At 40.3% G+C, this 231-nt stretch overlaps 1 protein-coding gene across 1 annotated transcript in view; it reads left to right on the top strand.

The window, feature by feature from the left end:
- The window catches only part of LOC119593792, a gene marked incomplete in the record, with an annotated part of 129,698 nt that overhangs the window by 126,544 nt on the left and 2,923 nt on the right, over nucleotides 1-231 (top strand).

Below are 231 nucleotides of genomic sequence, written 5' to 3'. Positions count from 1 at the left end.
TCTGTCAGTTGAAACATTCCTTTACTGAGACATGAAGTACACTCGGTCGTTTTAGGTGAGCGCTTTTAAAAGCACAAATTAGCTCGATACGCATATCTATGTTTATGCATCTTTGTCAGTGTTTGGTGTCACAAGATAAGACAAGCGTTTTTTTTTTCAACGCCAGATTGAGATGCAGAATTTCGGCTTAAAAGACGACTCTGGTACCTAGCGTGTTTACTGTTTGTGGCG

This window comes from Penaeus monodon, chromosome 32 (genome assembly GCF_015228065.2).
Source record: "Penaeus monodon isolate SGIC_2016 chromosome 32, NSTDA_Pmon_1, whole genome shotgun sequence".
Classification (NCBI taxonomy): Eukaryota; Metazoa; Arthropoda; class Malacostraca; order Decapoda; family Penaeidae; genus Penaeus; species Penaeus monodon.
The sequence above is the reverse complement of the archived record's forward strand: the minus strand, read 5'-3'. Positions and strand labels throughout refer to the sequence as shown.